The sequence below is a fragment of the Pinus tabuliformis genome, chromosome 4_2 (assembly GCF_031772625.1).
Source record: "Pinus tabuliformis cultivar Carrire ecotype Pingquan chromosome 4_2, CPIR1, whole genome shotgun sequence".
In the NCBI taxonomy this organism is placed as follows: Eukaryota; Viridiplantae; Streptophyta; class Pinopsida; order Pinales; family Pinaceae; genus Pinus; species Pinus tabuliformis.
Genome location: NC_142304.1, coordinates 678655373 through 678677936, shown reverse-complemented (window position 1 = coordinate 678677936; position 22564 = coordinate 678655373). Strand labels below are relative to the sequence as shown.

The 22564-nt window shown below is 39.1% G+C and overlaps 1 pseudogene; it reads left to right on the top strand.

Annotated features, from left to right (window-relative positions):
• Positions 1 to 12515: 12515 nt before the first annotated feature.
• Positions 12516 to 14031, top strand: LOC149171248 (subtilisin-like protease SBT2.3 pseudogene; annotated as a pseudogene).
• The last annotated feature ends 8533 nt before the right edge of the window (positions 14032 to 22564 follow it).

Sequence of the window (22564 nt, the reverse complement as noted above, 5' to 3'; positions counted from 1 at the left end):
GATAGGATTTCCGAAGGAAAAATTTACGCCTCCGCCTCATTCCAAACCAGAGATCGGTTCCTCAAGCCAAAGGGGTGCTCTCCTTCCCATCAACCAAATCAATTAGAAGACAAATAGGATGGGGCTATGCACAACCGGATATGGACAATGCGGCCTGCTAAGTCTCGGTCTTCTTTTAGATTGGCGACAGTTTATACCACCAAGCGGAAGACAGGGATAGTTGTTGTAGTGTCGGAAGGTGAGGATCGATCATGCCACAATAGAAAATTAAGATCCTTGAAAATAACTAGTACCTTGGGGGAGGCTAGCATGCAAGATAGGGCTACACATGTAGGGTTGAGGACCATCATGATCACTACACCCCCACCATCACTTGGACTAACGGGGATTAAAGCCATCAAGGGGAAGATGACACTCATGGGAGGGGCTTCCCAAGAAAAAACCGACATGCATATGGAGGACCAGGCTTCCTTGATAAAAGTAGCTACTAAGAGCATTAAGATTGGGCCTCTGGATAATAACCCCGGTGCTCCTGGGAAGACAGAGAAGGTAGATCGAATAGATCGAGACCTAGACAAGGTTGATCCGCCAACTACGGAGGAAGATCTGATGCAAATCTTTATCAGTTCGATAGGAGGTAGACATGACGGAGCCTGGCCAAGAATCGCACTATCCGCAAAGGACTCCTGACAGGAACTGATACAAATTTTTATCAGATCCTTGTCAGGAAGAATGATATGCAAGCGAATCTAGAAGGAGAGGCTGATAAAAGATATAAATTATGAAATACAAGCACATACAGGCATATCAGCAAACATGCAAAGCTTGATATATGCAGGACAAATCTTACAAGATCAATATATAGTGCAGGACTATGGAATTATGCCAGACTCAACCATCATCCTAAACACGAGGCTGAGAGGCGGAAGCTTTGGATCTAGCTCAAAGGGAACATGTTCTTTCAAGGATGCCGTCAAAGGGAAGGGGGAAGCCATCAACAAGCCCCCACCACCATAAGATCTACCTTGACCTTATATTGTGGAGCAAAAAACGCAGACTCCAGTACTGACAATCTTTCTGCCTGAAGGAAATATAGTTTACACTGAATTTTATACACAGGTTATCATATGCAGATTCAATGGCTTTTGGCCCAAAACAAATGCATTACAACAATGGATCTTCTCCACATGGACAACAAATTGTGACATCCATTTATGCTGCAAAGGTTTTTTTATTGTCAAATTCGAAACTGTCAAAGAAAAGGAAATGTCCTCCATGAGGGACCATGGTTCTAGGGTAATGCAGGACTCTTCATGACTCCTTGGTTCCCAGGTTTTGACGCCAATACATGGTGGTTTCGAAAATGTCAGTATGGGTCAGGATACAAAACCTCTCGCTACACTTCTGGCTATGGATATGCGATTGAGTGCTAATGTAAAAGGAGGAGGGTCGTTGACGGTTATTGAATCTTGATTAAATCCTATAAATATGTGAAATAACAATTTCTTAATTGGTGATTTTTTATAATTATGATTTTTTATTTTATCTTATTTTTATGTGAATATTAACATATAATAAATACAAACTAATTAAATGATACAGTGGCACATCAAATTATTATCTTGCAACAAGCATTCATGGTGGAGAGTGATTTGATAATTTCATTTTATAAAAATATAATAATAAAATTAAGAGATTAAAGTAGTTTACAAATGTAAAAAGAAGGGCCAATAACTATATCTTAATGAAAAACAATATCATGGAGAATAACACTCAAATTAAGAAATATAATTTTAATACAATGATATGGATATCCTTTTAATACAATGATATGTATATAAATCATTGATTTATTTATATTTGCATTCCAAATGTATATTTGCATTCCATTAATACAAAGTAGTTTTCTAAATCTTTTCACATCTTTCTAGGATTTTCTAAATATATTAAAAGGATTTTGAAAGGCAGAAGGCCAAGGTGGTAATGGATGGACTATTGTGTTGTATTTTTTGTTTTTCTTAAGTTGATGGGGATATACAATTTAGAAGTGGTTGAAACTGGTTACTCTTTTCAATTCTTTATATAATATGATTTAAAAAAGAATAGCTAACAAAATCAAGGAAGAGTTATGACAACTCATGTCTCCACCTCACATTGGATTCCTAAATAGTAGATTGATTTATAATGTTTTTGCAAGAAGTTCAATACTAGGAGAGGTTGATCCCAAACTCGAACCACCACCCACACTATGTAACATTCACCTTTCACTATTAAAAAAAAAAAACATAAAATTGAAAAAGAAATGTAAACCATCACTACTACCGTTGAAATTCTATCACTACTACTGCGTCCTCCCGCAGTTGAAAATCCTCATGGCAAATTGGGCACGAAGTAATGTTATTGCTGTCACGAATATGTTCGCCTGTCAGTAATTGGAGCAAAGGGAAGCACAACTCCCCGCACTGTTATCATTAATGGTTGGGGATATACATGATCTACATGGACTGGAAACAATAACGGTTCCGGGGCCCGGCGTCGTTCCGGTGCCTCGTTTATGCGTACTCGGCAAAATGGACAATTTGGATTCGCTAACGACCATTGGAAGATGCATGTCCGCACCGAAGATCACGTGCCACTTCACCAAACAGAATATTGTCTTGACAAATTATGCAAAAATCATTATCAGTATTCCCCTCTGGAATCGTTATGCGAGGTAGCTGCAATAGCGGGGCGGCGACCTCCTGTAACCACCTGAACGATGGAAGCTGCTCAGGAAAACGTTGAGATCGCTCACAAAATTCTACTATTCTTTGCTCTAACTCCACCTGCATTTCTTCTGAGGGAAAACGAACCCAACGTTCGGTAAATTGAAGTATTCTCTCATTTACTGCCTCAGTTTGTGCTCCCCCAGTGCTCTTATAATCTCCGCTATTTCAACTTATAATTCTCTATCTTCGCCGCGTTGTTGTTCTGGTCGCTGTCCTTCCATTTATAAACTCCTAAAGATTCAACACATGGTTGCTTTTTGTGCCGAATTCTGAATATCCAACGCAAACTGCAAGGTAATTAAAATGACAATCAACGATGGAAGAACAGAAATACCTTTGCCCTTTTCACTCAAAGTCAATCGAGTTCAATTAATAGTGGAAATGGAAGCAAATTGTTTGCGTGTGTCGGCTGGTTTGGGCGTCCGTCATCATGATTTCATGATAATTGCGTTCGTGTGTCGGCTAAGATGGCGGTGGAGGAACATTCAAATTTCTAAAAATTATTTTGAGTCTAAGTGAAACGTTACGTCTACCATTTGACGTTTGGTAGAGAACAGCTAACAGGTACTTACGCTGGATTTGATATATTGTTAAAAAATAAAAAGTAGATAAAGGAATTGGTTTTCAAAATATATAATTTTTGTAGATAAAGGAATTGGTTTTCAAAATATATAATTTTTATTAGGTTTATATAGAAGATATGTTAAAATGTTATGAAAATATTTTTACCGATTTAAAATAAAAGTAAAAATAGAATTAATAATTTATTGTCTGTTGTTGAGAAAATTATTATGAAATTGTAGAAAATATAGATTTGGACATTTTTAAAAAATTGTCTATAATTATGGGAATTTTCTTAAGAGAGAATTTTAGAATAAATTGTGTGGATATTTGAAAGTTCTATGTTTTGAGTGGACACTTCACCCATTCTTAAATACTAAAACATTTATAAAGATAAGGTGTTCACAATTTCTTAGATAATTTTTTTAATTACAAACCTTAAATTTGTAGTTTACTTTTTCAATCACTATTTTAAAAGTAGAAAGGGATTCAACCTCATCAAAAACCCATGGGGCAACCCAAATTCCACAAGTGAGCAACTATAACCAAAACTTTGCCAAAAAATCCTTCATTCCATTTTCTATTAAACATAAACAAGTTTACACCACAAATAAATCGAGTGGCCTCAACGTGCACTAGAGGGAAGCCAAGTCTGTTGGCCACCGGTCCGCATTGTAAGCCATCAAAAAATAATACTGTCTTAGTCTTTCCAGCCAGGCTAGATATGCCTATATTTCATGACCAAACACTACATAACTATATAAACTCATAATTGCAGCATGGAAATGAAAAGCTAAACACTACATAACTATATAAATTCATAGTTGCAACATGGAAATTAAAATCTATTTGCATAAGAGAAAAGTATGCATGGGTAGGAACCTAATATTTTTGTCCCTCTGAGACAGACGCAACAAGTGCCGTCCATTGCGGATGCTCCTGGCATATCGTATAGCTCTAGGATGCAAGGGATATGGCGGTCATTTCTATCCAGCCTAATATCCTCTTTGTGTAGCTGAAAGAGGATTTTATCCATATCCTTCTTGTAGTTCGACATTCCCTGTAGTGTCATCGCCATTCCCACTAAGATCTGCTCCATTGCCTTGCATACTAAACTCTTCATTAGCCAATACAAGTACAGAGTTTGCTTGAATTGAGTGATTCTCCCACGGGTGTTTCCCAAATCTGGAACTAAGTTTCTCCAGTTTTCCATCTCTTCCTCTATCTCGCTTCCTTGTTTCACTTCCTCTTCCCATTCTTCCAGCAATTTCTGGATGCCAACATATGTCCCGTCTCAGTAAGCCCCCGCTGGATCTGTTATGAGATTTTCTACTGATTTTTTTCCTTTTCGTGGCTCTGACGTGCTCAACCCCTTATCTTTCCTGGGTGTCGGGCCTCTCCTACCACGTGCTTGGACTCGCGCAGCACAAGCCATAACTTATTGTCCCGAGCACTGATGGCATCCACAATAAGTTAGATTAAAACACATAATTGAAACTATGCACCACCTCACCCATTCATTGTTGCTTGCAGCGGGGTACCTGTTGCCTTGCTTCTCCTCTCCAATAATTCTCCCCATAGTCATGCTGGGATGGGTAGGAGCCCGCAACCCCCAATACGAAAGGCCATGACCCCAGCTCCTTGAAGTGCCCTTTTCCCTATTTTGATTTCTCTCGTTTATATGTAGGTCTACCAACCCATGCCCATGCCAAGCTCGTAGACCCCCCTTGTTTCTGGTTATATGCATGCTGTAGTTCACGTACCTTTCCCCCTCTGCCTCAGACTTAGTGCTTTTGCCTCTCAGTTCCCCCCAGCTGGGTCACCACCGAGAGTTTATGGCCTTGCCATCACTCTGGCATGGGTTCCAGGTAGCTCAGTGATCATATTTCGAGTCATGGGTAAAACTGCTTCCCAAGCCTCCTATGAGCTGCTTTCCCTTGTCCCCATCTATGGTTAATTGCCCCGCCTGCATTACCTTGTGACAATCAAGCTTCCCCCTATCCTTGTTTACTGAGCGTGAAGCTTCCCATCCTAACAACACGAAATTACCCCCAATAGTCATGGGTTTCGCCCATTTGACAGAAGGTATAGACATATAACAAGGCCATGGCAAGCAGTTGCCTACCCCATTGCCACAAACATTTTCCTATACCCTAAACAAAACCCCTTGCACCCCTGCTAAACCCCAACAATACCATAATTATAGTTCTGAGGTGGATCCAAATAACATACTCAAAGTTTGCAGGTGTTCGTCGATGGCCCTGGTTCTTCGCATTTTGACGTTCTCCTCCAGCCCTGTGATACCACCCTTTTCCACAAGTTATCGCGATAAGGCTGCACGTCAAATTTCCTCACCATTCTTTATACCCTGCCTTGCCTCTATTCCCACCACATTGCCCACCTCCCGAGCATGCAATCATGCCAAGGGTTACCGCACCCCCTACCTTGAGCATGTGGGGGATGACAGTATTAAGTGCCTAGGTACCCTTCATTATTGCACCTTTTTTGTCTCGGTTGTCGGCCCGCATAACGATCGTGATAAAATAGCCCAAAATATTGACTATCACATAAAATTATAAATTAAAAAAATAAAAAGAAAAAACTATTTAAAAAAAAGGAATAACAATAAACTAGGGAGAAATTAATGAATAGTAATAACAAACAAATAGGCTAAGGGCTATTAGATTATAAGAGGAAGAAAAAAGGAGGGGGTGAGCTTGGAAAGAAAATATGGTGGAAAAAATGAGAATAGAAGAGTGAGATAGGGAGGAGTGAAAATCCTAGAGGGAGATAGAAAGGGAAAAAAGGAAATGAATATTAAGAATGTTGACTATGATTTAGCAAGTTGATAGAGGATATTCCATGATTACCTAAGTCTATAATCATCTTCCCATTTAATGTTTTCATGATGAAATTCAATTTCAAAAGCATAACGAATGTGAGAGTCGTAAGGTGTTTAAAGAAGTGTTTGAAAATGGAAAATTTGGAAATGTGGTAGTAGTTTGAGTCTGTTATGTGTTCTTTGAGGCGAACATTGAACATTGAAATAAATTAATGATATGTATGACTTACCATACAAGAAACGACTTTAATAAGTTGATGTAGTCATAGGATTAGTCTTATCCTAGGCATAATCATATAATTATTTGAGTGTTTTGTGAGGTTTAAATAAGGGTTTAATATTATTTTTGACTAAGAATTCGGAAATAAGGTTAATGTTTCCTTGGATGTAAGGAAGTGAAATTAGAGCCTACGGAACAGAGATATAGTTTTAGGGTTCATAGCCCCACACTAAGCTTTGTTGATTTATGAAATGGAGTGGCCATTGGAAATTAGGACTTTCATAAGGTGATTTTTTCTAATGGTATTTTATTTTTCATTACCAACCAAGATTCTATATGCCCTTATTTTCTCAAACCACACTTATCTACATGGTCAAGATTAATATAACTATAGTAAGATCTAGGATAAATAAAAATAGAAACAACTTGATCACTAAGCTTACCATCCATCTCAACGATTGATGCCTTATGATCTACATACCTATTGTCCATACCTCCATAAATTGGGCGAATGCTATGAATAACATCAACAATTGTATGCACCTCTTGATCACTTTAGATCTGGGGTCTACCACCACTCTGATACAGTAGGCAATCCCTTTTACGATGGTCCTTATCACATATACAACACTGTAATGGTTCCCTACCACCGCTGCTCTCCACGTCCCTTCTCCACTGTATTGAATCCCTTGTAAGGAACTACACTATCTTTCCCACTTGCATCTTGAGGTCTTCCTCGCTTCAGTGTCCATTTTCCTTTAGCATTCTTGTTTCTCTTCAAGTCATGCTTCACCTCAACTTTGCGCTTTGAATGCTCATAATTACATTTCAAGTTTCGAATGGCCTCCTCCAACGATCTAGCTTTATCTAACTTAATCCAGTCTCTATATGCTACTCAAAATCCACTAATGAATGTCTCAACCTTGGCATTCTCTTCTCTTAGTTAATGCACATATCTCAACAACTCAAAAAATATGCTAGTATACTCCTCATATGTCATAGAACCCATCTGCAAATCATAAAACTCCTTAGCTATGTCATCATAATACCTCCGAGACAACTAATTCTTCTTGAAGAGCCTTTAAAATACATACCAAGTCAAATCATCCTCATGTATGTCCTTGACATTCTTCACGTCTTCCACCAAATATCCGCTTTGCCTTTGAGACTGAAAAGTGTTATCCTTACTTTCATGCTTTCTGAGTAATCATGCAATCTAAAGAATTTCCTCATGCCAAGCAACCAACCCTCCGCATCTTTCGATTTCTTCAACTCTCCATCAAAGGTAGGAGTTTTTTCCTTCTTGAACTCATCTGGAAACTATCCGCTATCATTCCTCCTATGCGAATGATAATGATCATGATCATGATGTCTATCAGAACCAAAACTAGAGTAATATATGCACCTGTCACCCCTCCTATCTGGAGTTTCCAACATCCTCCCATCCATGATGGTGCCAGATCTATTTGACCTATGTCCACTATGAGACCTGCTACAATATGCCCCATTAGTTTTTTCCTCATGTCCGTAGATGATCCAAAGAGGTCCCTATCGCTACAAATCTAAAAAACTCTGAAGTAATATTGCATTCACCTCAGCTTGTTTCTATTGTCCCTGCATGATGTTGTCATTGTCTACTTTGAAATTCCTTATTTCTTCCTTCGGTGTTCTCAATGTGTCTATCAAGTCAGAGGAGTGTCCCACACCAGGTTGTCCATCTTATGCATAGGTATATTCTATGTATTCTACCACCTTGCTAGCCATCTGGTCTCTTTCTTGTGAGGCACACTATATCAGCTAAACCAAGTACTCTGCAAGAAGTTAGAAGATAAAGTGAAGGGCACATCTGTTGAGGATACAATAAAGCATCTATTTGAAGGACATCATATGAACTACACCGAGTGCATAAATGTGGATTATGAATCTACAAGGAAGGAATAATTTTACGACATACAGCTCGATGTTAAAGGCTGCTGAGATGTCTATGCTTCATTTGATAAGTATCTTGAAGTTGAAAAACCTTGATGGTGATAACAAATATCATGCCGAGCAGTATGGACTTCAGAAGGCAAGAAAAGGTGTTCTTTTCCTTGGTTTTCCTCCCATACTACAACTTCGGTTGAAGCGTTGAATATGATTTCATGCCAGACACAATGGTCAAGATAGATGATCAATATGAATTTCTACTTCACTTGACATAGACAGAGACAATGGCAAATATCTCTCTCTAGATGCAGATAGAAGTGTGCCAATTTATATACTCTTCATAGTGTTTTGGTTCAGAGTGGAGGTGTGCAGGGTGATCATCGTTATGCTTTCATTAGACCAGCTCTCTCATACTAGTGATATAAGTAATTTCTGCAAAATAGAGACACGTGTTGAGCTTAGCAAATTGCAGCTAGGTGCGTTCATTAAAGGCAAATTTTAGTGGAAAACCATTTTTATTGAAAAATTAGTTTTTGATTCAACGGGCCAACGTAAGGTGAAGATTCACCGTAGCAGAAAGATAGGAAACGATGGTCTATTTTTAACTACAGTTGCAATTCAAAGGGTCCACGCTCCAGATTCTGTCTTTTAATTGGCCATCAACAAACAAAATGTAATGATGCTCCTTTTTAGAGCAGACTTTTCCTATTCTCATGATTTTAGGTGAAACAACCCCTATTCTCATTGATCTGTTTTCCCATTCCTGAGTCTATTTATTGTATGAAAATTTATGTGTAAAGGGTTCTGAGTTCTGAGAAAAGTGTGGGAAGAAAAAACCCAACACTATCACTGAATAGTTTTGACAGAGAAATAATTAAATGGTGCAACTCTGATTTATAAGATTCTTGCGGTATGAGTTTTGGCATGTGTTTTTCCTTTCTGTTTCATATGTATCTTGTGATGTTTTGCAGTTCATTCATGATCATTTCTAGCTGAATACTTTTAAGTGAGAAAGGTAGAATTTAGTCATTTCTCTTCCTTCAGGAAGTGTTAAGTCTTTATGTGTTTTCTTCTGTCTGGAAAGCATTCATATATTAATGCCCTTTTCAGATTTCTTAAACAGTCTTTTCACCCCATTTAATTTCAATTAGATTGCTAAAATCTCATGCTTATCTCACCTTATGAAATATCCTATGCCTTTGGTTAAATCTTTGCTCATGCTGTCCTTGTCCCATACAACCCAGCAACTTAGTCATTAAATCAAATATCCCTCATTCAAATTCATTTACTAGCCTAAAATCAGTTCCCATTTTAAGTCATCTCGCACCCTATTGCTCATTTCATCGAGATAGATCCGGAGAGAGCCCTCTCCTATCCTCGTAGGGCTAGCTATGAGGCTAAGCTTGGTTTGATGTTGCCTTGAACCTCGCCTTCGTTTAGCCTGAGGCAGATTTGAGCGCTAACATAGTGGCGACTCCGCCGGGGACGAGAATGGTTTGCTTGAAAATTGTCCTGCCCTAGTACATATCTCAAGTTCAGAGCTGATAGTTGATGGTGAAAAACTATCAGACATAAGAAGATGGCTAAAAATCATTCACCTGGCGACTCCTTTCACTGAAGAATCTAGCAACCGGTGTTTCATGGTGACTCCATGACAAAGGGATCAGTAGCTTTGAGATTTCTTAAAATGGAACGGATTGCAAGAAGATACGCTCCCATGAGCTGAGATCACATTCTAGGCTTTCCAAATAAGATTTCGAAAGTAGATTGGTCAAGGAATTTGCCTACATTTAAATATGATGGTAAGAAGGACGCTTCTTTACATCTAGTTTGATTTCACATCCATATTCGTAAGTTGAAGGTTGATTTTCCTGAAGATTGCTTAATGAAGATATTCCTGGCCACTCCAGAAGGTGAAGCCTAATCTTGGTATGAAAGTTTTCCGCCTGCTTGTATTTACTATCTAAAGGATTTTCATGCCCTGTTCATTGAAAGATATAAAGACTCTTATCCATCATTAAATCTAGTTCATGACTGTTGCAAACATGCTTCTACTTTTATTGAAAGCCTTGAAAAATACTATGAGGATGATAATTTTACGGATGATGAGATCATGGAAGCCTGTGTGAAAACCCATTTTAGTAGTCTATAGAACTCTTAGAGGAAACTTTGCAGCAGGATCAAAATCAGCAGGTTAAAGATTTCCATATGACTGAAAATGATGAAAAAAGAAGTCCTATTTCAGATCTGGTTGAAATAAATGAGGATACATAGGAAAATGATGTTCCAATCTGCGAAAATGATGATGATAAACAAGATCGAGAGATGGATTGTGATGAGGAAAAACATGTTGTTTCGGATCTCATAGAAGAAAATTGCATTGTTGAGGCTGCCTCAAATGAAGAAGATAGAGTTACAAGCCTAACTGCCCTCATCTCATCAGAACACAGCCTTCCTACCAAGGTAATTCAGTTAATCCATGAACAGTAAGAGGATATCTTCATTCAAGTAGGTGAAAAAGATTCTCTGGATGAATTTATGATAGACGACAGAAAGGTCATGCTTGAGTTTCATGAAACATTTGAAGTTTCTTTTCTTATGACTAATGAATGTAATGAGAATCTGGCTGTCATATCATATGAAGATAGCCTGCAAGATGTTTACACTACCGAAGACCTGACCATTACGGATCGCATTTCAGATTCTTCTTCATATGTTTCGTGTTTTGAAATGTTCTTTGAAGAGGAAATCTGCTCATCTACTCGTTCAGAATTTTTTGAAGACCAGGAACATGCTCTTATTTGTGAAGAAAAATCAGAAGCAAGAGAAAAAGACATCTCATTTTCTCAACAGGAGGTGGCAATGGAAAATCTTCACGTTTTTCAAGATCCTCTGGCAAGTTTGTTGCAACCAGAAGTGAAGGTGATTATTGTAGTGTTCAGTGATGAAGGAGATCATGGTAAATTATCTTTTTGGAGACCCAGTTACAAACATCCACTGTTGACCAGAAGATCTGATAGGAAGAATCAGTCAAGAAGCCATCTTCTTGATTGGTTGCATTGGAATTTTGATATAGTTTGAGGATATATTGTCTTGTAAGAAACACAAGTGGCCATGTACTGCCACCAAGCTTTAAGATTTAAGTCCAGGTCTTTGCCATTTTGAGTTAGTTTCTTAGAGTCAAGTTTTTTTCAGTCATGTCAGTTTGCATTTAGTCCGCTTGAGTCAAGTTTTTAGTCAATAAATTGATTCTTGTTGGTTTGTCGGAATAATGGACTCCATAGCCCAATGGACGAAGGCACTGTCTAGCTCTTCTAGAGATCTGTTGTTCTTGGCACCTCCACAAAGTGGCAGCTTCCATCCCAATTGGAGCCAATGTTAGACTTAGTCTTGTCAGTCCTCTGTCAGAGTCAAATTCACCAAGGTTCATTTCTCGTCATTTGCAGTCATCAAATGCCATTTTGGTAAAAAAGAGTCATTTTAATTCTTGAGTCCAGAGATTTTGTCTCAAGACGTGTGAAATAACGCCTACAGGCCAAAGGGAGCTTCAATAAGGTTTCACTTGAAGATTCACATTACTATTAATGCTGAAGGACATTTCTTCTTCAAAACTCTGTTTTGAAGAAGAATTTATTAAGTTTGTTTGATACATGATCGATAAGATTTTATAGTTCTTCAAGCAACCCTGCCCATCTTGCTAGGTTCAGTGGCTCCTATCCCTGCAAAGCATCAACATAAGAGTCATAATTTTAATCAAGCAGGACACTAAAAAGAGAAAACTTCGATATTACCCATATGACATAAATTGAAACTATGAATGGCCTCCATAAACATAGAAAGACCCATCACTTGCAAATACAGAAATGGAGGGAGCATTTAGTGAAAATGATCATGTGGTTCAGATCGGGAAAAGAAAATAAGGAGTATGCACTCAAAAATAAGTGCGGAGACAAATGAATCTCGAGTAAAATCAGTGATTAGAGGTAAACTGGGCAAAAAATGTGCTGGAGTTTGCCGGCGCAGCGCATAGGCTGAGTGGTGCGATGCATTGGGCATGCGCGGCGCATTGGGTGCTCCTCCACAGTGTAAATTAACACTGGCGCGACGCACTAGGAGTGCGTGCGGTGTACAGAGCCCTAAGGATGAAATTCATCATTGATTCATCAAAAACTCAATTTCTTTCAGCTCAATTCTTCTCATGGCAGCTCAAGATGGGGTTGATATACTGTCTCTGTCAATCATACCTAATAGGCCACCTTCTGGGATTGCGACTTTCTTTAACCCAATAGACATGGCTTTGTTGTCCACTGTGAAAGTTGGAATATTTGGCGTTCAAGCTACAGGAAATGATGGACCTTCTCTAAAGAGTATTTTGTCCTTCAGCCCATGGATATTCACAGTGGGAGCTGTTTTCAATGATCGTAGTTATAATAATTCTATAGTTCTTGGCAACAATCTCACAATCTCAGGAGTTGGACATGCTCCTGGAACAGATGATGATGATATGTACAGTCTAGTTGCTACAACTCATGCCGAAAATAATGGAACTGATGATATGTATGCCAATGAATGCTAAGATCCCAGTGAATTGGAACAACATCTAGTTGAAGGAAACATCTTGATCTGTAGCTACACAATAAGGTTTTCCCTTTGTCTACCTTATGTGAGACAAGCAGTTATGACTGCTAACAATTTGAGTGCAGTGGGCATCATCTTCTACATAGACCCTTTTGTGGTTGGGTTTCTGTTCAATCGAGTCCCTTTGACAATGTCGGGATTGATCATTTCCTCTTCAGATGATTCTAAGACTTTTCTGAAATACTACAGTGACTCCATAACTAGAGATGAATTTAACAACATTGTTAATTTTGGAGGAGTTGCCACAGTCCCTGGAGGATTGAAAGCAGATTACAACAAGAAAGCACCCAAGGTCATGTATTATTCTTCAAGGGGGCCCAATCCGCACGACAATCTTTTAGATGCAACAGATATACTGAAACCAAATATAATAAATCCTGGTAATCTCATCTGGGCTGCTTGAAACTCTCTTGGCACAGATTCAGCTGAATTTGAAGGCGAGAATTTTGCAATGTTTTCGGGAACAAGCATGGTAGCACCTCATACAGCGGGAATGGCAGCTCTAATGAAACAAAAATACCCCAAATTTAAACTAGCAGCCATTGCTTCTGTACTATCCCCCACTGCATCACTCAATGACAATCAAGGGTTACTAATTATGGCACAACACTCCTACAGCAATCCAGATGTCGATGCAATTTCGACCACACCTTTTGACATGGGAAGTGGATTTGTGAATCCAACTGCTGCCTTGGATCCCAGACTCATCTTCAATGCAGGTTATGAATATTATATTGCGTTCTTATGTACCATAAATGGATATGCACCTCTTCTTCTCAAATACACCGGTGTTGTATGTAGTTCAAACGTTGGAATTAGTTATGACCTTAACGTTCCTTCAATCACAGTAGCTAGTTTGATCAATTCTCGTACCTTTAGAGGAGCTTCCTGAATATAGCAGGAAATGAGAGTTACAAGGCTCTTTGGAGTGCACCATTTGGTGTTTCTGTTTCTGTTCCACCCACATCATTTACAGTTTCACATTGAAGCTTACAGTATTCCTCAATGCCACCGGTAATAGTACTGCACCTAGCTTTGGAAGAATCCTTCTGCTTGGAAGTCATGGAACACCTTGAAACGGTTAGTCTGACTAAATTTGTGGTACCCAAATGGATATTTGGACTTCAGAACCTCATGGACCTGGAGTTACAATACGATGACTCTATGGCCAATGTTTATAAAGGACTGACACTTTAATGATATGATTGCGGATTTTCAAATAAAATAAGTATTATTGCAACTGGGACAGGTGTTGTTTTAGCCTGTGATTGAGATAAACTAGGCGTTTGCCATGGGCTGGTGTATTATTTTCAGAAAAATCCATTGCCTGCCCCAAACCAACTTTTCATTATTAGCATGATGCGGTGTTCTTGCGTGGGAGCGAATTTTGGTTTAAAGGCATCTATGAAGGACTCCATTTCAATCGCTAAATGGCCAGTTCTTAAAGGATGGTATTTTCAACAAGATCTATCTTTTTGTTTTTGTATGGTGGCATATATTATCTTCACAGGAAATCGGGTGCTTTGAATATGATATTTGAATGCATTTTGTTTGTGACGGCGAAACAATCACTCGATATCCTCATTTTCATTAAAAGTTATTCAAACGACAAAAGGAAAATGAAACAGTCAAAGACAAAAATTCACCACGGCTTCAAATAAAAATCAAAATAATCTCATTCCTTCTGCTCCAAAAATGTTTTTCGAATTAAATGGAGCTGCAGTTGTACAGGTGGCTGCCAAATACTCAGGGGTGGGCACGTCTTCTCCTCCAGTTCACTGATAAGAGATTCCAGCTTGTCCACGACTTGACAATTGGCGTCGAGTTTGATGCTCGCATGTTTACCATTGATAACAAATCAAATAAAACTTCAAATTGGGGACACAGCTGGATAGGTGTCATTCCGAGGAGCAGTTGGAGCATTACAGAGGAGTAGCTGGAGCGTTACTGGTTTATGACATCACAAGGAGAGAAGTCCAATGATGCAATGGTTTCTGGGCCTAAGAAATTTGAGTTTCCCAAGCTGCCCAGATACATCGATACTCGTGTTGCTGATATTTATCCTGTTACCAAGCCTGGTGATAGGCTTAAAATACTTAGCTCTAGAAACAAGTTTAAGGATGCTCCTTTGCTTCATAAACAGATAAAAGAGACCAACCAAGGTTCCGCACCATTTGATGTGAAGCTTTCATCAAAATTTATTTAGAGAAGGAATGGAAATCACACTTCATCTGGTAATCCAGATACCCCCATAAATAGTGCATATACAAATAAGAACACTGAACTGAAGGATGAGTGTCAAAAATATAACAACTTTCATAATGTTGCTGAGCTCTCTTCGAGTTCTCCTACTTTGTCTTCAAGAACGACTGTTGATATGGCCAAGGCATTTAAGGGATTAGCAAATAATAAGGCCTCAGCTGTTGTCACTCAACCTCATGACCCTCCAGGTTTATTGAGAAATTTATGATCATCCTTGCATGCTAACAGTTTTGGACATGATTTGCAAATAGCTGGAGATAGAGTACCTTTGGATTTGAGCCTGAAAGTTAATATGCACCTAATTTCTTCCTCTTCACTTAACTGGTGCCATATGTTGAATAATACTAGTAAGTACATGGGATAAAATAATTCATGTTTCGGTTTGATTGTTCACATGATAAAGTACATGCAAACTATAATTGTTTCTCACAGTTCTCCCAACAGAAGGAGATTTCCTTTTGGAAAGCGTTGCACTCATGGGTGTACCCATAATCTATGTTACCACCATCTCTTATTTCTACTATGGCATTATCTGTTGCTCGTGTCAATGTTGTAGAGAGTGAGTTCCTATCAAAATGACAATCAGCTTGGGTAGATTCATTTCGTTCCATCTATCACAGGTTTAGGAAAAAGACGTGATATCTTTTATTTTTGCATTCAACAAATTATAGTCATGTTTGTGGGAGGTAGTTTAAATGGGAAAATGGAGAATACATGTGCTGCATATCTCACAAGATCCACTCGTGGGCTTCGAGCTCTTCTAAAGAAGCATGATGTAAGCTTCTCTATGCCTCTCTGTAGCATGGAAGTGGAGCAAGTTACAACAGAGGATTTGCAGGAGCTAAACCACTTACTCTATGAGAAGTTAGAAGGTAAAATGAAGGGCACAGCTGTTGAGGATACAATAAAGCATCTATTTGAAGGACATCATATGAACTACACCGAGTGCATAAATGTGGATTATGAATCTACAAGGAAGGAATAATTTTACGATATACAGCTTGATGTTAAAGGCTGTCGAGATGTCTATGCTTCATTTGATAAGTATATTGAAGTTGAAAAAACTTGATGGTGATAACAAATATCATGCCGAGCAGTATGGACGTCAGAAGGCAAGAAAAGGTGTTCTTTTCCTTGGTTTTCCTCCCGTACTACAAATTCGGTTGAAGTGTTGAATATGATTTCATGAGAGACACAATGGTCAAGATAGATGATTGATATGAATTTCTACTTCACTTGACATAGACAGATACAATGGCAAATATCTCTCTCCAGATGCAGATAGAAGTGTGCGTAATTTATATATACTCTTCATAGTGTTTTGGTTCACAGTGGAGGTGTGCAGGGTGATCATTGTTACGCTTTCATTAGACAAGCTCTCTCAGACCAGTGACATAAGTAATTTCTGCAAAATAGAGACACGTGTTGAGCTTAGCAAACTGCAGTTGGGTGCGTTCATTAAAGGCAAATTTTAGTGGAAAACCGCTTTTATTGAAAAATTAGTTTTTGATTCAAAGGGCCACCGTAAGGTGAAAAGTCACCGCAGCAGAAAGATAGGAAACGATGGTCTATTTTTAACTACAGCTGCAATTCAAATGGTCCAAGCTCTAGATTCTGTCTTTTAATTAGACATCAACAAACAAAATGTAACGCTGCTCCTTTTTAGAGCAGACTTTTCCTATTCTCATGATTTTAGGTGAAACGGCCCCTATTCTCATCGATCTATTTTCCCATTCTTGAGTCTATTTCTTGTATGAAAATTTATGTGTAAAGGGTTCTAGTTCTGAGAAAAGTGTGGGAAGAAAAAACCCAGCACTATCACTGTACAGTTTTGACAGAGAAATAATTAAATGGTGCAGCTCTGATTTATAAGATTCTTGCGGTATGATTTTTGGCATGTGTTTTTTCTTTCTGTTTCATATGTATCCTGTGGTTTTTTGTAGTTCATTCATGATCGTTTCCAGCTGAATACTTTTAAGTCAGAAAGGTAGAAATCAGTCATTGCTCTGCCTTGAGGAAGTGTTCAGTCTTTATGTGTTTTCTTCTACCTGGAAAGGATTGATATATTAATGCCCTTTTTAGCTTTCTTAAACAGTCTTTTCACCCCATTTAATTTCAATTCAATTGCTAAAATCTCATGCTTATCTCGCCTTTCGAAATATCCTGTGCCTTTGGTTAAATCTCTTCTCATGCTGTCCTTGTCCCATACAGCCCAACAAATTAGTCATTAAATCAAATATCGCTCATTCAAATTCATTTACTAGCCTAAAATCAGTTCCCATTTTAAGTCATCTCGCACCCTATTGCTCATTTCATCGAGATAGATCCGGAGAGAGCCCTCTCCTGTGCTCGTAGGGCTAACTACGAGGCTGAGCTTGGTTTGATGTTGCATTGAACCTTGCCTTCCTTCAGCCTGAGGCAGATTCGAGCACTAACACTATGACCTCATGCATGATAACAACCAATACAATACTCCAGTATACTCATTTCCTCATGCAACTATCCATGTGCATAAGCAATGCCTGATCAACTAGACATACGCATAACCGCATGTAGTCGAGCATAAGAGATCAATTCTTGTAATCAACCTACAAGACTCATGCATGTAATCAAATAACCAAGAATGCAACCCATCATACAAGGATTTAATCAAGTTTCATATAATTGTATAACTATTCATATACCAATGACGATGCATTCCATAAAACTGACATCAAGTTCCTTGTGATAACCTTACTACTACCATGATCAATATGATGCAATGCAACAAGCACATGGAACTTAAGTGTAAGAACCACACACACAACTGACATGCATGCATGAACAACACCTTAACACATATCTGTAGCACTAGATATGACCCAAAGAGAGCGTGACCATGCTCCGATAGAAATCTGTAGAAACCCCTCCCAACTATACCCAAAGTAAGAATGCCAACTGAGGTAAACATGAGGAGATATGCTACTACATTAAGATTCGAACTGCTATGTCACCTTAAGGAGGTGGAATCAATGGAAAATCACATACACTCATCCAACATCATCCCAATATCCCTCAGGAGACAAGACTGCTACTCAGAGAGCCTGTCCCTGGGTTCCACTACTATTCTACAACACTTAAGCCATAGTTGCTCTCATGCTATAGGCAAGGGAGCAGCTAGCAACCTAAAGTCACTCTCACAGGTCTGTTTGCCAATGAATGTGGACCAAAATTACCAGTTCTATGCCATCAACCCCGAAATTTAAGCCACTTTTCTAGCCCAGAATCCTGGCCTCTGCCAAAAACTTGTTGTATCTTCCAGAATCCTTTAAAAATATTATAAAAATGTTTATAAGTATCCCCTATCATTCCTCCTGTACGTATGATAATAATGACGATCATGATGTCTATCAGAAGCAGAACTAGAGTAATACCATTGTCTATCACCCCTCCTATCAAGAGTGTCCAACATCCTACCATCCCTAATAGTATCAAATCTATCTGACGTATGTCTACTATGAGACCTACTGCAATATGCCCCTTTAGTTATGTCCTCATGTACATGGCTGATCCAAATAGCTCCGTATCGCTACAAATCTGAAAAACTCTGAAGTAATATTGGATTCACCTCCACTTGTTTCTCTTGTGCCCGTATGATTTTTCCATTCTCCATTTTTCTGCTCCTTGTTTCTTCGTTTAGGCTTCTCAATGTGTCTGCCAAGTCAGAACAGTGCCCCACACCATGATTCCCATCTGATGCATACAAATATTGTATGTAGTATACCACCTTGTCAGCTAAACCAAATCACCATAAATCAATGTACCTTAACATAACTCAGGGAGGATAGCTTATCTGCAAGATCATCAAATCAACATGATGCATGTACAACATAAGCATAATAACATATAGACATATATCAATAAGTGCATCAATACATAAACATCATACTAACTAGGGTCAAGTCATCAATGCAAGGTCATATCAATAATGCATGCTATGACCTCATGCATGACAACAACCAATACTTGGGTATACACACTGCCTCATGCAATTATACATCTGCATAATCAATGCCTAATCAACTACACATATGCATAACCGCATGTAGTCGAGCATAAGCGATCAATTCTTGTAATCAACCTACAAGACTGATGCATGTAATCAAATAACCAAGAATGCAACCCAACATACAAGGATGTAATTGAGTTGCCTATATTTTTATAACTAGCCATATACCCATGACGATGCATGCCATAAATCGACATCAATTCCCTCATGATAACCTCACTACTACATGATCAATATGATGCAGTGATAAAATCACATGGAACGCAAGTCTAAGAGCTCCACACACAACTGACATGCATGCACGACCAACACATTGGCCCATATCTATAGCACTAAATATGACTCAAAGAGAGCGTAACCATGATCCGATACCAATCTATAACACCCCTTCCCAGGTCTACCCAAAGTAACCATTCCAATTGGATTAAACATGAGGAGAGATGCTACCACATTCAGATTTCACCCCCTATGTCACCTTAAGGAAGTGGAATCGACAAACCATCGCATACACTCATCCAACATCATCAACAAAACCCTTAGGAGGCAAGTCAACCACTCATATAGCCTGTAACTGGGTCCCACTGCTATTCTGTAGCTCTTTGGCCATAGCTTTTCTCATCCTATAGGCAAGGGAACACGTAGCAACCTAAAGTCACTTTGACAGGCCTGCCTATTAGCAACTTTGGACCAGAATTTCTAGTTATCTACTAGTGACGTCGAGATTTCAGCCACATTTCTAGCCCAGAATCTTGGTCAATGGTCCCTCCCCAAAACTTCTTGTAGCTTCTATAATTCATTAAAAACATTATAACAATGTTGATCAATTAAAAATCACCCTTAGGACTTGATCCAAATGGATCCAAGAAATGCTCTCTAAGTCTTGAAATCTTCTTAAAAATCATTTCGAAGGTCAAACCGATTGCATGAAAACGACCCTTGGAATGGCAGAAGACACTATCGGGAAGCAAAAAGACTGAGAAAACAACTGAAAAAGGCATATCAGCAATTTAAAGTAGTGTTGAATCAGAGTTGTCTTCTCTGGCCGATCAACGGTCCAGATCTAATCGGCGAATCACAATTGGCAATGATGGACAGCGAGTATTGCCGCAAACCACATGACACATGCGATGGCGATTAGAAAAGTTAATCTGATCCGTCAATCAAGCGCGTAGATCGACAGCCCATATTACATCGCAGGATCGATATCGGAGGTTGCAGGAGCACTTACAATGGCCAATGGATTATTTCGATGAGCGATTGCGATATCGTAATCGAAGCAGCCTAACGGAGCAGGGCTGATACAAGCATAACTCACGATCGCCGAACCCGATGGAAAAATAGGTGATTGCATATATATTTTTTTAAGTCTGGTATCCGACATTTTATAGTGTTTTAATGTATTTTCATATTAAACAAAACACAAAGGGATAGAGCCATTGCAATAAGAGACAAAAACCAATAGGCGGACCCGATGGGAGAATAGGGTGCAATTATGAAAGTTTGAAGTCCATTTTGGTGGATTTTCATAGTTTTGAAAGGCATTTCTCTGTGTGACAGTCAGCGGCTGTTACAGGGATATCAACAACCTGATGCACTCATCTGTTAGGAAATAGGTGGCCACCTCCCCAAAAGGCGTTATGCCATGCTTGCTAATGCTTAGCAGGGGGATTCGAGTGGATAGAGGGGCCGGGAGATGAAAGGCTAAGAAGGTGAAGGCGAACAGGCAACCCCGAATGGCTTTAAAGCCACAGGATGACAGGGAAAGAGATAGAGATAGAGTGCTGAGGTAGAACTACGATAGAAACCACGAGTGAGAGTCTGCGTACTCAGGAGGCTTGAGGGGTTCAATCTGGAGCACTTGTTGTTCTTATTTGGTGTTTAGGCTGAAGTTGAGCTCACACAGTTGTAAACTCTGCACTGGAAGACATAATAGAACAGCCACCACTGAGGCTATACTGGGAGACATAGCCCAAGGGTTGGGTGAACTCCATATTAATTTCTCTATGTCATGAATATTGTCTGTTATGTTTTCTCCCTCACTACTTAACTACTTATATTTACTCCCAATCTAAATGACCCATTGCATAGGTAATATAAGCCGATTCATGCACATAAGTCTGCAAAACCTTAGCAATTGTTAAAGAATTCATATATGATATCAAGTGGTATCAAAGCTTTTGGTTTTGATTTGTTAAGGTTAGAAAATCTTTTGCTGGACTTGTTTTATGCTGGCCAGGTCGAAGCTCAAATTTGGGGAAGGAGAACTTGTCGAAGCTAACCCTGAATTTGGAAGAGTCCATCAACAGAGAAGCATGGAAGATGAGATTTCAATGGAGTCTGAATCGCAATTCATGGATAACTTTATGACCATGAAAGCCATGGTAGAAGAGATGTACCAAGAGTTCAAGAAAGGTTGAGGCGAAAGTACTTCAACCTCCAAACAAGATAAATACGCAGAAGAATCTTCCCTAGATGTCACGGGTGGCAAAGGGAAATGAGAAAGGCCTCCTCTATAAACACCTCCTTCTAGACTTGAAAATAAAAAGAAAAAAACATCTATGATTAAATCAGATGTTAAATTTGTTTTTCCTGTTTATGATGGAGATTTAAATGCAGAGAAGCTAGATAACTGGATTAGATATATTGATGTGTATTTCAGAGTGTAGAGCATTGATTCAGATAGGAGTAAAATTTAGCTGGACAGCCTACACCTTGGAGGAACTGCCTTGGTATGGTAGGAAGGCAGGACACAAGCTCACTTGAAGAAGCATGGCAAAATTATTTGTGTCTAGAGTGAATTTGTTTCTGCACTTAAAAAGCAAATCTATCCACTAGCTTATATGCAGTAAGCTACGATGACCTGGCAAACTCTTCGCCAATTAAAAGGGAAAAGTGTATAAAGCTAACCCAAGAATTTAGAAAAAGAGCTTTGATTCACAGTCATGTTGGGATGGGTTGGAGCCCGCAACCCCCAATGGGAAAGGCCATGAGCCCAGATCCTTCAAGTGCCCTTTCCCATCTTCATTTCTCTTGTTTGTATGTAGGTTACCAAACCATGCCCATGTCAAGCTCGCAGACCCCCTTGCATCTGGTTATATACATGTTGCAGTTCAGGTGCCTTTCCCCCTCTGCCTCAGACTTAGTGCCTTTTACCTCTCAGTTCCCCCAGCTAGGTCTCCACCTAGAGTTTATGGCCTTGCCATCACTCCGGCATGGATTCCAAGTAGCTCAGTATTCACATTGCGAGTCATGGGTTAAAACTACACCCAAGCCTCTACGAGCTACTTTCCCCTACCCCA